Source organism: Sitodiplosis mosellana, unplaced genomic scaffold, assembly GCF_009176505.1.
Source record: "Sitodiplosis mosellana isolate CC-2019 unplaced genomic scaffold, AAFC_SMos_1.0 Smas_scaffold_6165, whole genome shotgun sequence".
NCBI lineage: Eukaryota > Metazoa > Arthropoda > Insecta > Diptera > Cecidomyiidae > Sitodiplosis > Sitodiplosis mosellana.
This window is the reverse complement of record NW_022601406.1, coordinates 2,409,008-2,424,438: the sequence shown is the minus strand read 5'-3', so window position 1 is coordinate 2,424,438 and position 15,431 is coordinate 2,409,008. Positions and strand designations below refer to the sequence as shown.

Sequence of the window (15,431 nt, the reverse complement as noted above, 5' to 3'; positions counted from 1 at the left end):
ATCGCAATTATTCTATGGTTTCCGCCATCATTGATCGAGCGTGCTTTTTTTCGATTTGTTTGTTTGTTGTCAATGCGAAAATCCATACCGTTTTTTCTCCTGTGTGGACTGAATGACAGAAGCAACAAAAAAAAAATCATGTGAAATCAATAAACAAATTTATCATCAGCGATTTGTTAATGTCATCAATGTTGGTTCCATGTGCAACATTTGACACACAGATATACTTATGACATTGGAAAATTGCCCGAAAAGATGACCAGAAAAAAAAGCGTCCATGACAATTAACTCATTTGATTGGTGACGAGAGAGAGAGAAAAAAAAAGCAACAATGACGTTTCAATTATCAGACTTTTTTTTTGTTTCGTTCGATGAAAGAATTGAGGAATTGAGGTTTGAATGTGGATTTTTTCAAACTTTTTTTTGAATTCAGGGTCATTTTTTGAAGAAATGTTAGAATTTTTGAAAAAAAAAAAAACAAAATAAATTAAAAAATTTGAATTGGAATTCCCGGATTAAACTTTATATTTTTACTCGTCGTTTCGATGTATTAATCAGGATAATTACACTTTTGTTATTGACTATTCATCTCGTTGGTCCATAAGCTCGCTTGAGCACATTCATTTTTGTTGTTTGCTGAACGTCCTCCATTTTTGTTCATAGCCATGATTGCGATGGAAAAATGTGCTCAGGCAATTAGATTAGTAAAATTTCATGTGCGAAAAAGTGGTTTCGAACAAAAGTTTGGAGTTTCCGACAGACAAAAAAACCATGAATGAATTTATTTAAAACTGGTAAATTTAGCGAAAGTGAAAATGGGGTGCTGCATGAGCAGTTAAATGCAGTATATTTGCAAGCAGAAATGAAAAAAGTTTCACTCAGTTGAATAATTCTATGGAAAGTAACAAAGCTTATATGTGCATATGGTTATTATTTAAAATTATTGAGCGAGATTTGTCTGGGCTTAGCAACATTGTTTTTTTTTCGTTTTTTGGCTTATGCAGTTGGGAGCGAATATCGTCCCAATATATGTATATATGTGGTGTATGGATAATTAAAATGAAAAAAGTTTTTGGCCATAATAATAATTTAAAAACAAAAACTACGAACGCAATTTTAAAACTGTAATTTAACTAAATAAAGAGGAATTATGTATCGTAAACAGTTTTTCGAAAAATCCTTATTCGGCCAGTGGATTAAAGAATACCGAATTTGTGTGCGCGAGTGCGCACATACACAGGATTCGCTTATTCTTTTCGGTGAAAATGACTCTTTAATTTTTATTCCTCTCGTTTGAATGTTAATACTTTAGGAAATAAATATTTGCACGAAAACTTTAAATGCTCTGAATTATCGCTTTGTTACAAACAAAAAGGGGGAAAATGGGATCGGACTTTCTTTGTTTGTTTCAATTTTATCACATTTTTTGTGTGCTACAAATTTTACCGAATCAACAAAAATTGATTCTTTTTTTTTTGTTTCAGTTGCTGCTTAACTGACAATCATTATCGTCGCACTAAGAGATTCAGAGAGAAAAAAAATATTTTCCATCCAAAGAATATCATTGAAATTTTATTAAAATTCAATACTTTGTGTGTGTGTGTGTGTGTGTGTGAATTTTAATTTGAATATGACATTGCTGAAAGCATTTTTATTGCGTAGTGAACGCAACGTAAAAGGTGATGCTGAAAAGATTACAGTATTTTCTTTGATATGACACAAAAAATATCAGTTTGTTGTTCTATTGATGGCATTTTTGTTGTTGATCATGAAATTATTTTTATACGTTGCGTTGAACACGAGGTGTTAAGAACACCATCGTTACGACTTTCATTCACGATCACTATCACTATAGAGGTAACACACTCAATTAATCTACGAATATAAAAAAAAATATAATGAATAAAATGAAAGTTCACTTTGATGCGTATCGACCATTTAATAATTTCCCACTCCATACCGCTTGCAGCGCCACATTTGCAAGCTGTGGTACTCACACGTATTGTGAAGTATTCGGCATTCATTCCATTTCTCGGTAATGTGTAATTGAAATTTAGTTTGAAATAATTATCGAAAAAAAAAACTGTTTGGCAACTTTTCGTACATTTTAATTGTTTTTCTTGGAAATATTACGGATGGGTTCACCATGGGTGAGTGATTAAATTATCAATGCTGCGGCATTCAAATGGCAAATTATCTATTATTATTAACAGCATTTCTTCCACAAATTTAACATCAAATTTCGCCAATTTTACCATAGCAGCGATAGCATCACTAGCCATTGTATAGTGGCGAAGCGTAGCGACTACGCGTAGCACTACGTTTAGTAATTCTCTAAAATATTCGTAATGTTTCGCCACTGTGAGCCATTGCGATTGACAAAAATATTTTGAATGAATTCATATTCCAAACATGGATTCACATTCGGCTTGTGAATTTAGTAAAGATAAAGAATCGAAAGTAAAATTATATTTGCGGCTTGAATTAAGACCTTGCATCGAAAGAAATCAATTTATCAATTAAAAAAAAAAAATAAGATTGATCTCAACACGTTCAATTCATAATATTTACAACTATTCACTTTTCGATCGATAAAGAACGTATGTGCTCCATTGGACAACTGTAATTTGTTCGTTTCTTTCGTTTTTTCATATCAGTTCCATAAATTGACATAGTTTTGATGTAAATGGACTCATATTTAGTTTGCATTTCATTTTACTTGTTTTATTCATTTTAGTCATAAGCCTTGAAACAGATGGATATATTCAAATCGTGGAATATTTGCCGAAATGACTCTTCAGGTAAGGCGTTTTTATTTGTAGATTTTATGTGGATTAATGTAGTGTTTTTAAATTTTTTCATTTAGGAATAATTTCTTTGATTGATCAGCTATCGAAAAAACTGGTCTAAAATAGAAAATCTTACATTTTGGTCAGAAAATATATGTTCATAAATCACTTAATTTCAAAATGGTCGATAAAACTTACTTTTTTAGTCAAGAAAAAAATAATTGAAAGAAAGTCTGTTTTTTTATTATTAAATCATTACCTATTGCTATATATACGGCTTTATTGTCACTCGACCATTCAATCATCAACAAAATAACACCCAATCAAGATCTGTTTAAGATTGACAAGTTTCAAGGTTTATAGCAAAAGCTAAAAAGAATCTCAAAGTAAATTTACATCAAAACTTCTTAATTTGAACGCAATGGAAAACTCATTGAAAATTCTAACAAAATTAGAGCACATTGAAAATAGAAACAAAGCTCTTCATTCAGATCATTCAAAATAATGGATTAGTTGGCATAAATGTTTTCATCGTAATAAGAATGAATATAGTTCAGATTGGTTTCATTCAGAAAAGAGAAAAAAATTGTTCATCATTCGATTGAAATCGATGATTTATTTCACATAAACATGTACACAAAGGCGAAAACGAGAGATGTCTCGTTTGAAGAAAGTGGTTCGTTTTAGATGTGTCTGCCATTTTGAAAATGGTTCATTGTCGTTGAATGAACGAAGTAAATGTACCCATAGAAGCTTCAGCGAATGCTTTTTTTCCTTGTTTCCAAACACATGTGGGAACTTTTATCGTTCCATCCGAGAGTTGAATACACACATACAAGCCGTGTGTAGAAATTGCTATGCTATTCAATGCACCCTCTCATCGTTCATGTTATGGACCGGTACATTGGTCGAGTGAGTCTCGAAAAAAGTATGACTGCTGTACGTTAGATGTCGTTATGGGTTATGGCCGGTCGATCGATGGTGGCCAAGCGGAAAAACCTAGCAGCGGGAGCAGTAGCAGTAAAAGCAACAGCAACCGAGCCGCACAGAGTTCATATATCGCGCGCGCGAGCTCTCTCTCTCACTCTCATTCATAGCGGAAAAAACCATTTTTCTTCGGCTTGAAAATTTTTCCATGTACACATACCGTGCATAACGCACATATGCAATCACTTGGAGAAGATAGGAAACGAAACACCGACCAACGCACGTACCCGCCACCAACACACATACACACACTCATCCATACACAAACACATGCATAACAGCACAGCGATCGCTGAGTGCTTGTGTCCAACGCTCTCATGTGTCTCTGTGCATATCTCTCTGTGTGTACTTTTTTGCGGGAAATTAAAACGGCTGAAAAAAGTCGCGGCGATATACGATTTTTTCCGTGTATTTATTCTCACTCGTTCTCGCTCACTCTCTCTCATTTTCTATATGGTACGGTGGATGATTATTTTTTTTTTCAACCGTGCATTTGTTTTGTGTGTGTGGTACTAAGCACCGGGACTTTGATAAGTGAATTCCTTTTATAGCTTTTTCAGTGCGAAAAATTACTTGTTCCAGTGTGATGTGTTTTAGTAAATGGGTTTTTGTTGAAACAAATTTTTTATACAATAACAATATTTTTGGTAAGTGTCATGCAATTTTTCCATTTGTTTCCGTCATTTTGTTATTGTTTATAAATAAAGTCAAAAAAAAATTACCAGGTTTTTTTCTAGTTGGCAAAAAAAAAATGCCATTCTCAAGACAATTCTAATCTAGTTAAGATGTTATACAATTCATTCAGTTGCATTTGTTACAAATTGCTTGTGTATTGATTGAATTATAGATAGATTTGTTGAATAGCGTTTACATTTAAATGGTTGAGTGTGATTTATGGAAGTAAAATGACATCGATAATCATACCAAAAATCATGTGCTATGCGGTTTGGGTAGAGCGAGCGAGCGAGCGAGTGTGTGATCTTTAGAAGATTGTGATAAGTGATCGTATTCTAAATCAAGTTTTCTCTTTAAATTTCAAATACATTCGGTTTAAAATTAGCAAAGCAAAGCGAAGCGAAGCTGTCACTTAAATAAAGCATTCAAATAGTTTTGCACTACAAACCTTTGTGTATATTCCCAATTGGCGGTCACACTATCTGTCATTACAATGTTTTCAGCAGCAAATACAAATAAAAGCAAAAAAAAGCATGCAAAGCAAAAAAGCAATAAGCGGCAAAACAGGAAACAGCGCAAGTTAATTTATTTCCATCATTCAATTATAATAAGTCAATTCATATTTGTATACAAAGCAAAAGCAACAAAAGAAGCGGTTTTTTTTACAGATAAACCTATAGATAAATATTCCTTTCAAGAAATTAAGAAAGAGACATGACATTTACATTTCAAACATGTTTCTGTGAATAAGTCTTATGTTTTCGAGCCGGACATTCCTTCAAATCATCATCTTCTTGTGTCAGCCGCCAAAAGCCTGCTAAGATGCTGTGTATGCAGATTATCGCTGAAAACTCGTTCCCAACTGCAATAAGAAGAAACATAATATATCATGAAAAATACAACGGAAATTTTTCAGTTAAAATCATCCAAGCAAAATTTTTCATCGCATCATAAAATTCATTTTAAAAATGTCTGCTTCACATTGAGTAACCTGTAATGGCCATATAAGGCAAACATAAAAACCGATTCAAAACTTTTAAGAGGGAACATACACGGAGAAAGAGAGACAGAACAGCAGAGAAAAAAAAATTCTAAGCACGCGCATAAAAGACCAAGCCATTCGTCCTAGCAAAAATGGGAAAAAAGACAACGACATTCGTTGCCAGTTTAGATGGTGTCGAATAATAAGAGGGTAATAAGAGGGTAAAAAGAGTAAAAGGGGCCGCATTTTATGTGAAACGGAGGATTTTTGTAATCGAAACGCTCTCTCGACGCTCACACATACAACAAACACACACACAGAAAGAGAGAGAGAGAGAGAGAGCACATTATATAAAATACATGGAAAATTTGACCAAACCAGAAAAAAGCCAACAACACACAGCACACATTTTTGCTGTTTCGCGCGAACGCAGGGATTATGCGTAGAACGTAAGAAAGACTCGTAAGTTATGTGTAATTTTCAATTCCCATTTCTAAAAAAGAATCTTTCGCTCAATGGACCCATTTGACATATGACGGCCATTTTACACGCGCATTCTTAATTCAACCCCTTTAAAAAAAAAACTCGTTTGGTCATTGATTCAGTTTTTGTTTGTCTCCGTCTCAATGAGACATTCATTTGTTGAGCTTTTGAAACTCGTTTTAATTTTTGCTCAGACAGATCATTCAACTCCAAACGAATTTCACATTTTCGCATCAGTTTTGCGAATGAGCCCGAGAAAAAGCAGACAACAGAAAAAAAATCTGTTGCACGAAAGATAATTGCTCACTCTTCAGTTCACACAGTTCCGTATGCACACAATGATATGCTCTGGAAAAACGGTTTCCATGCATAGTGCATCTGATGATACCGAAACTTACGTGGTCATTATTCAATCAGAGGTGGGCGTCGACTCATCCGTAACATCAACCGCGTCACACACACGCAATCCAGTTACACAAATCAGCTCACGGTCTATTTATATGGACAACAAGCGACAGCTGTTACACATTTTTACCCCATGCACTAATGCAATTCTGCGACAATGCAACAATGAATTGACGGTCGCGATCATGAGAATCACATTTCTTTTCGGTCAGAATATAAGCAAATTCAACGGAATCGAAGGCATTAAAATTCAACGGATTTTCTAAACCGGATCATGACCACCGAAAAGATGTTCGGCTCTTCATTTCTAAGGCAATCCTTCTTTTATACAATGAATATTCTTTCAAGCGTCTTTCGCTTCTTCTTTTTTTCTTGTGGAAAAGATAAAATAATCCATCAACCATTGCGAATGATTTCATAAAATTTGCATCTCAAATGAAAAGAATCCACAGAGAAAAAGAGTTGAATCGCAAGAAAACAAATGAATCAATGTCGAGTGCGAGATAGATAAATGGAAGCCAGCAGTTTGAAGAATTGCGTCCATCTCTGGTTTACATAGGTTCATACACATACGCACCCGTGTGGTGCTTTTGCTACTGCTCTCTCTCTCTGCACACACAAAAATATAAAGTGCACCGCAAAAAACCGACGACCATTCCTTTTTTTGCGTCTGCGCATTTTTCTCCGAGGTTTTATTTTGGTGGCCAATGGGTTTTTATCTTTATGTACGATTGTGTGTGTGTTTTTTTCCTCTCTCTGGCGCTGCTGTTGCCGATGCCGCTGCTCCATGTTTGAATGGGAATGGAAGGAAAAAAACGGCGTTTGCAAATGAACGGGAAAAAAATTAATGCAAAAAAATCGAGGACCAAAGTAAATGTGATCATATAAAAATAAATGAAAATGAATGAAAATAAAAAGAGTGTTAAAAATGTGGTTCATTTGTCCTTGAAATATTGATTTTTAATGAGGTAACAAAGACATATATGCAATGATGGCAATCACAACTTGAACTCATATTATTTCGCTCGCTTTTTTTTCTTCTTATTCTGAGCGACTCTTTTTTTTCCGTATCGTAAATAATTTTTTTCCAGCGTCGTTGCTGTTGTTGTTATCGATGATGCTGTTGTTATTAATGAGAAACAATTTACTTTTGCTATCGATGGAGAATCGGAAAATTTGTAATTACACCTAATCGATACGGTTGATTCGGGTTTCATGGAGCGTGGTTTTTTTTTCAAGTCGCTGTGAAAGCGAAATTGATTTATTTATTGACACTATTTTCAGCATTTCGATTCAGTTTTATTTTTTCTACTTTTTTCGTAATGGACAACGATTTTTCCTTTCTCATTTTTCTTCAATCTTCATTTTTTCAATTTCTTCTTTAACGGGAGAATGACAATTTTTTCATGTTTTTTGCTTTCTCTTCTATTTTTGGCTTTTCTATTTCTGTAATTTATTTTGAATTTTTTTACTTGCCTTTTTGTGGTTTTTTTATTCATCATTTTTCATTTGTACATTTTTTCTCTTTTCTTTCTTTTCTTTTCTTTTAATTTATTTTTTTCTATTAGCAAAATCGACCTTTTTTTGCACACGCAGAATTTGTACTCTTCGTTCATCAATCGTTCGTCAATAATTTCACCGTTGGAAAATACAAATGCAACCACCTAACGGCAAAAATGATATAATAATATCATCGAAATATCTGACAAATTCTCTTGATCATTTATTACCAAATAATAAAATCAATTGCAAAATAAATTGATTGAGCCAACCGTAATATTTGAGTCGATTGAATTGACAAAGCTGCATTAAATTCGTTGCCGAAAAATAAAACGATTAAACGAAACAAAAAGAGCTTTTTTTGTATAATTGTTATATTGTCATTTCAAAAATGGAATTCATTTGCGGCTCAAATAAATCGCTAAAATGTTCGTAGCGTATCCAATGTTGTTGCTATGTTTTGTTGAACTCTCTGAAATGGCAATGTCGAAATGTAACATTGTGTTCAGTTCGTATGAAAAACTATGCAAATTGAAACCTCTCCCTCGTTCCCAATCATATAAGTTGTAAAAAAAATGGTCATGTCATGCAAAGTAAATGGCGAAAGACAAGGATGAGACGTAGCAAAAAAAACCAACAACAACAACAACAACAAGAACAAACGGACAAACACAATGAAAATTTTGAAAAACAATTTGTTCACAACATAATTAAAATGGCGCGTCGCTTTTGTCTTTTTCCCTCTCTTTCGTCCTCTCTCTGCGTCTCTCTTGTCATCAACATCATTATAATTGTATGTAACAAAAGTCCGGTCTGTACAAAATAATAAATTGTGACATTCTTGCAGGTAAAATTCTTTCTCTCTCTCTCTCTCTCTCTCTCTCTCTCTCTCGCTCTCTCTCTCTCTCTCGTAGTTACATATGTTTTGTTATAATATTTTAAAACAATGTTTCTCTAATTCATTTTCTCTCATTCTGGCAATATTTCGCTGAAACATTCGCTTCGACGCTATTAAGAACTTTAACAAAGTGTAAATAATGTAGGCAAAATGCATTGAGAATGGAAAATGCAATCCAAATAGTGGTGGTGGGTGGTCGCTTGTTGTTGAAAATGCATATAAAACAACTTAACGTTTGGACACAATGTTGTCGAAAAGAACGAACCGCATGTTGAAAAACTTCTTGATATTGGTTGTTGGTTGGAAGCCTCTTTCAGCACGATGTCGCAACATGCTTTTCGAAAGTCGGGGAGCGACACAGAGCCGATGAATATGCGAGAGAGAGGGGGAGAGAGAGAGAGAGAAGGTGTTCAACGTCATCAAAAATCGTTCAATGTTTGATCGCAAAATGTTCACCTTCCTTACGACGCCTCAACTCAAACGTAAACCAAAACATGACCAAAAAAGTAAATTGAAAATTGTAACTGCATTTACGTGTGTTTGCACAATACATAATTCGTTTGGACAACGACGACGACGACAATAGAAGAAGTACAACAGCATCATTTTGGAAATACAACGGTGTCGTTGATTTGTCGCCATGTAGCCCCCGTTTATTGAACGTTATACAGAAGAAAAAAAATCAACCAAACGACCATACACAAAATGTTGTTCATACATTCCCATTCTCTCGATGACATCACACAATTGTCAATTATACCATTTTATTTAGTTGAGTTCACTCGACATAATAAATGTTTCTTTCGTTGCCTTTTGTCTAAATCATTTCATTGTCGCAGAAGTTCGATTAGTTTTGTATTGCAGTTTTACCGGCTATCATCATCAACGACATACACACATACACACACATCTCGATCGATGTCGGGGGCATTTGTAATGGGGAAGATATTCAGAATTTGGTTAAATAGAACCTTTTCTCTTTTCGAATAGAGAAAATGACAAATCTAAAACGCACAAAAACTAGCAGCATCACCAACAGAAGAACAGATAAAGCAATGACAATGGCCTTTTGCTAAGTTGGTTGGCATTTTGTTTGACGATTCAGTGATAATGGCGACCATTTCGCCACGTTACGTGATTAACTTATATTTTATCACTTGGAAATTCATGCAGTCGTTTAGTTGATATGCAAATGCAATCTCCCCATGACTCGCATGCAGTCGGCATGTGTGTGTGTGTGTGTCTGTGTGTGCATGTGCAAATGAAGATTCATGCAAATTGCCAATGAACGTATATATAAGTATATGTTTCTCCACGATTGCCATTCATTTAATTTATGGGTCGATCTTTTATAGCGTTTGAAAATACAAGTAATATGAAAAGATTCCATAGTCTCACTACCCTTTTTCTCTCCCATCGACTCTCTCTTCATCTCCGTCTCGTTTTCTCTCTTTCTCTCTGTCTTTTCTCTCTCTCTCTCATCACACATTGCCCATTCCCTGGTTGTCCTAACGTCCTGTTCTTCTCTAGCATAGACACATACACCATCGTACACTGGATACACCAAATACGGTTTACATAAATAGTTGTTAAATGAATCATTACACAAGGAAAACTTTACGGCTGAAAATTCGAGATGAGAAAGAGTGTGCGATTGAGAGTGAGAGAGTGAGAGAGAGACAGAGTTGAGGCAATTGGTTTTATCTCAATGTTCATCAAGCCACATCTCGCATATATATTCGTTTTCACAAATCGAAAACTCATCAAAACATTCTGATTCGGCTGTGTTTGGTATGATGTTGCACAACTGGCAACTTTTCTGTATGTCAAATACAAGATTTTGCCAGAGAGATGTTACTCTTATGATGAGCGATAAATAGAAGGAAGGAGGAAGTGTGGGAACAATTTTCAATTTACATGCAAGATGCCTGGAAAAAGTTGAGACCTAGTTAAGCGGTAACGCTTCATCGAGATTTGTACATTTATTTTCAAAATGTTCTGTGTCTCTGCAACAAATCAACAAACAATCTTGAGACGAGTTGACATGGACTTGAGGAAAGAGACAAAATAAAACATACATTCTCGATATGAAAAAGCATTCCTTTTTGGTCCGTGAGCGAGTGCCTGGTTTCGAGAGAGAGGGAAGCGGAGAAAATGCCAGCAAAAGTAAATATAACATTTGCTGCTGCCTTTGTCGGTGAATATTTTCCCAATTGTATGTATGTGCTTAGATAAAATTAGAAAATTTAGAATCGTGCGTCGTGTACAATCGGTGTGTGTGTGTGTCGGTCGGTCGGTGCAGAGTTCAGTTCTCACATAAAGCTTGGGACCGGATAATGAGATAACATGAAACAAACGAACATCATCATCATCATCATCATTGTTTTCTATTGCATTTAGTAATAAGGCTGAGATGGCCTGAACAATCCATGCACAGAGCCAAATGGAGATAGGGAGCACCGTGCGCAACAATTTCCAAACCCAAGCATTTCTGTTGTTGATGAGGTTAAACGGACATTGCAAACATAGAAAATCGGATGGACTGCAAAAACAGAAAGAAACATAGAACACGACAGCAAAATGTAAAAGAAAACGTCCAACGATGTGGAGACACATACGAAAGAAAGAACCAAAAAAAATAACATAACAAAACAAACGAAAAAAAAACGTATGGAACGACAGCACCGAATGAGAGTGTACAAATTCTCAACAAACACAACAAAAACAAGGCAGAAATGAAAAACACAAAACTGGTTTGTTAAATACAACAACATCCACCGATGACGATGACGACGACGACGACGATGGGTTTTGTAATTCTAATATTGAAATGCGCATGGAGCTGATGCTTGAGATGGAGGGACTGCTAGAGGCAAAGCGTAGAAAAACCCGTACCCGTGTTCTCTTTCTCAAAAGAGGCGAAAGAGAGGGCGCAGTGATGGTGGATGATGGTGGTGGATGACGATTCAAGTTTTGTGCACGTATATATAAATACAACGCACGAAGTAGGTGGTTTTAGCAAATATCATGCTGAAATATTTTGCCATATTCATTCGACGTAACGATGTTCGTAATCTAGCATAAATATACATTCATAGCCCGGTCGAACTCAAGTCATCGTCGTCATCGTCACCATATTTTTTACTGGCTACCGGACCAGAGCCAAAGATAGATATGGAGAATAAGAGTGTGTGAGAGAGAAAGAGAGACAGGGAGCAAGTGATGGTGTGAGGTGGTGGTGTTGCTGGCAAAAGTGCTTGAATATTGAACAACGATGTTCTCGAATGATGGAAGAACATACACATGAAAAAGTTCTATGTAAATGATTTTGCCAGAAAATAAAACCATCTCATGCTGAACGATTCAAGAGAGTGAAAGAGAAAACGAAGAGAGAAAGAAAAAAACGGAGGGAAGCGCACAGAAAACATTTCGCATTTTAGTTTGAACGGTACACCACTCAGAACAGACACTTACAACCAACAAAAACAACAACAAATGTTGGCGCAATCATTTCCAGCAGAAATATTTCTGAAATTATTGTCGATGAACGAACCGAACCGAAGCGAAAGAGGTGGATGGCGACCGAGAGGGAATGGGCTGACAGATGAAGTTGCATATGAAAATGCATGCAGAACATTTTCTTTTTAATCGCTATTGCGTTTTCGATGCACATCGTATACGACATAAAACCACCCCGATCTGAAAATGAAATGAGAGATAAACAATAAAATAGCGCAACAATATAATTAACGTTTTGCATCGCATCTCCAGCAGTATCTAGTCGAAAATGCACACGTCTTTTCGCAAAAGAGGTGGAATGTAAAAACACTTATGTGAAAATAGAGATAGGACGATGGTCAGGTCATATACATCCACATTACACCGGGACCACTTATGTACACCGTTTCCAATTTTACTTTACAAACGCATACATGAAATTCAACTTTCGGCGAAAACGGCCAAAACCATGAAATGAAACGAACCGCACTCACATACACAAACACTGAAATTAGATTGCATGCATGCAATTTCAAAAAGGTGGTATATTGAATAGCATGCAACCAAACGACGGACCGACCGACCGACCGAAGGAAACATTCTTCCATATCGTTCGGATGACGGCCACAACTGTCGTCATTTTTGAAAAATGATTATTAAAATAGCTTCAGTCATTAGTTCACACTTTTACAGCTTCATTGAAACGAATAGGTGAATGGCTTTTAAAATGGAATTGAGAACATCAATTTAGCCATGGCAACTTTTCCAAGAAATAAATGAGCGGGAGAACGGAAGAGAGAAAGCGATAGAGAGACGAAGAGAATGAAATGGATTCCATATTTTCCGACAAAACTCAATATTTAATCAGATTCTTTGCACTGTTTCGAGCCCAACCGAATATTTCGCCGAATGAAAATCTGAATCGAACAAATTCAACAAATTCAAAAAAATCGAACAATTTATATTTGACATTCAATGATTTCGATTTTAATCCTTGATTTGTACTGAATTATGAACGCTTTTCAATGGTCATCATATGTGTTGCATTGCACTGAGTATATGCTGTAGCTCCACAATGAACTACTTCCAAGTAGGGATTTTATTGAAATGTTTTTCTCCACCGAATCCGAATGGCTTTAATTGTTGAATTAGTATTTTATTATGAAAACAATAGCCCTACATGTAGTGCTAAAAAGTTCATTGAAAGAAAATGGAATTTTCTCCACAGAAAAAACTTTATAATGAAATGAAGTAAAAAAATGAACCTCTTTCTATTGAATGGCGTGGAATTGGAAAGATTTTCCATTTCAGAGCAAAAGATTTAAATTTTCTTTTAATCTGCGAAAAAAAAATGAAAAATAGGAATAAAACACTTAGACACATTGTAAAAGCTCTTTGCCAAGATTTCTCTCTCATTCGTATGCGACAAAAAATGGCGGAATGAAAGAAATCCGAAGAGCATATTTCTGCATTAATAAATTGGATAAAATTGCTTGCTCATGGGAGTGTGTATGCTGTGCGTGTTATTAAATTATGTATGACTTAATTGAATTGAAATGCAAATTGAATTAGTCGTTCGAATCCGATGCTGTTTAATCGAAAATTACATTTTTTTCTTCTGTCTTTCGCTTGAGAAAATCTTCAATGTGATTGTGAACAAATCTAATTTTGCATACAGTGAGAGAAAAAGTCCATCAAGAAATACGCCATATTTTAATGACGGTGGGCTTGCGATCACGGTAAGTTGTTGTTGTTAAATCAGTGGAATTCAGCGCACTAGCTATAAGCCCAAGACTATGATTAAAAAAGCTGGCTGGCTGGCTGGTCCGATCCACATCTTTGGGTGAATTAAAAAGCAATTGGGAAAATTGAAGAAAGTCATAAATTTTGCGTTTGTAAAACATCGTTTCTCTTGGCTATTCCCATTTCATGGTCGGTTGCTACGTGTTTCGGGCAGCGCTGTTTTCTCCACCTCTTTTCCAACATGTTTGATATGGGTTTTTATTTGCTCGAAAGTTCTAAAGCTGAACATAAATTGTAATTTAAACTAAATCCTTGTCCATATATTATTCGGTTGCTGTCTTCGGTCGGATGTTTTCTCATTATTTTTTTTGTTCTGTTCACGTTGTTAGCTCGGGTTCGGAAAAACCATCCCCATAACGCCTTTTTAGGCGTGCAGAACCAAACAAGAGTGAGAGACCGTATTAGCTAGGTATACATTTTAGAAAAAGATGCTCAATCCCTTTTACAAAACTCTTTATGCTTGCGTGTGTATTTTATATTCTAATACAATTTCACCATTGGACCATTCAACGTCAATTTCGAATATTTTATAGTCGCTGTATGTTGTATTTGCGTATGTGCAACGTACGCAAAATTAAACAATATCTATTTTCTAAACTTTGATACGGAGAGAAAAAACACACACATACATACACGCTCTAATAGCAAATCGCCTTTGTGCACCCTCCGCACACTACTTTCCCTATAGATCCTCCAGTTAGAAATGGTCTTTGTGTTTTGCGTCGAGTTTCGAAAGTGTGTTCGAGATATAGAATGAGAGAAAAAGATAGAGTGAGAGAGTTTCTCGGAGAGAGCGCGCGGACACAAGAGGCGAAGAGAGTGTGCGTGTGTATGTACATAAAATATGATTGGAAAATACATAGCATTAAATGTAAAAATGCCTCAGAAAGGATGAGAAATTTCTAGTGGTTTTTCATTTTCATTTGGAAGCTAAAAGATGGTCAAACGAACGAATCGAGGACCGTGTGGTGCGGTGCGGCGAGAAGACGAAAAAGAGCATGGGCAAGTGGGTTAGAAAGAGAGAGAGAGAGAGAGAGAGAGAGAGAGAAAGGATGAGAGACAAAGCGAGCGTTTCCCATCCACTCATCATATTGGAGGTAGCAAAGGAAAACAGTCAACTCAAACATATAACAACACACACTCACTCACATACACACCGAACGGTTTTAGGTTGATAAAATGAACTTATTTTCCCTTTAGAAAAACGAACAGAAAATCAGACTATTTAAAGTATTTTTCGAGCAGAAATGAGAGTTCGCTTTTGCATTAGAGGAGGATTTTGTAACCACTTTGCCGCTTTCAATTCCGCTTCGGCAATCACAAAACATATAACGATATATTGGCCCGTGTAAACACATACACACTTTTGCACACATACGGTGATGTGTGACCCAAGTGTTCTGCTCTCTCT

At 35.7% G+C, this 15,431-nt stretch overlaps 1 protein-coding gene across 6 annotated transcripts in view; it reads left to right on the top strand.

The window, feature by feature from the left end:
* The first annotated feature begins 4,265 nt into the window (after window positions 1–4,265).
* The window catches only part of LOC129574874 (homeobox protein prospero), a 144,314-nt gene continuing 133,148 nt past the window's right edge, over window positions 4,266–15,431 (top strand). For 5 of the 6 annotated variants that reach the window (XM_055457425.1, XM_055457418.1, XM_055457422.1 and 2 more), the window contains exon 1: window positions 4,335–4,423. The gene's annotated coding sequence lies outside the window, so the exon portion shown is untranslated. Of the gene's footprint in view, window positions 4,424–15,431 lie in introns of all 6 variants that reach the window. The other variant, XM_055457428.1, reaches the window with a different exon arrangement.